Source organism: Plasmopara halstedii (genome assembly GCF_900000015.1).
Source record: "Plasmopara halstedii genome assembly, contig: Scaffold_430, whole genome shotgun sequence".
NCBI classification, from domain to species: domain Eukaryota; phylum Oomycota; class Peronosporomycetes; order Peronosporales; family Peronosporaceae; genus Plasmopara; species Plasmopara halstedii.
In genome coordinates this window covers 76,693-76,906 of record NW_020187350.1, presented here as the reverse complement: position 1 = coordinate 76,906, position 214 = coordinate 76,693, and positions in this window count along the sequence as shown.

The window sequence follows — 214 nt, the reverse complement described above, 5'->3', positions numbered from 1 at the left end:
GTATTTGGGATTCACCATGCTCCCCACCAGGAGTCACGTCCCCCGGCCGTCTTTTGATTATTTGTTCATTCATCAAACGATTGATGTAACCTAAGTGTTATTCACGTACTATTAGATTGTATATTAGGGTTGATAGAATATGGAGTATATATTGATAGCAAGGTAAAAATTGAGAAGTCATTACGTCTATAACTAATAATATAGACAACTTTCA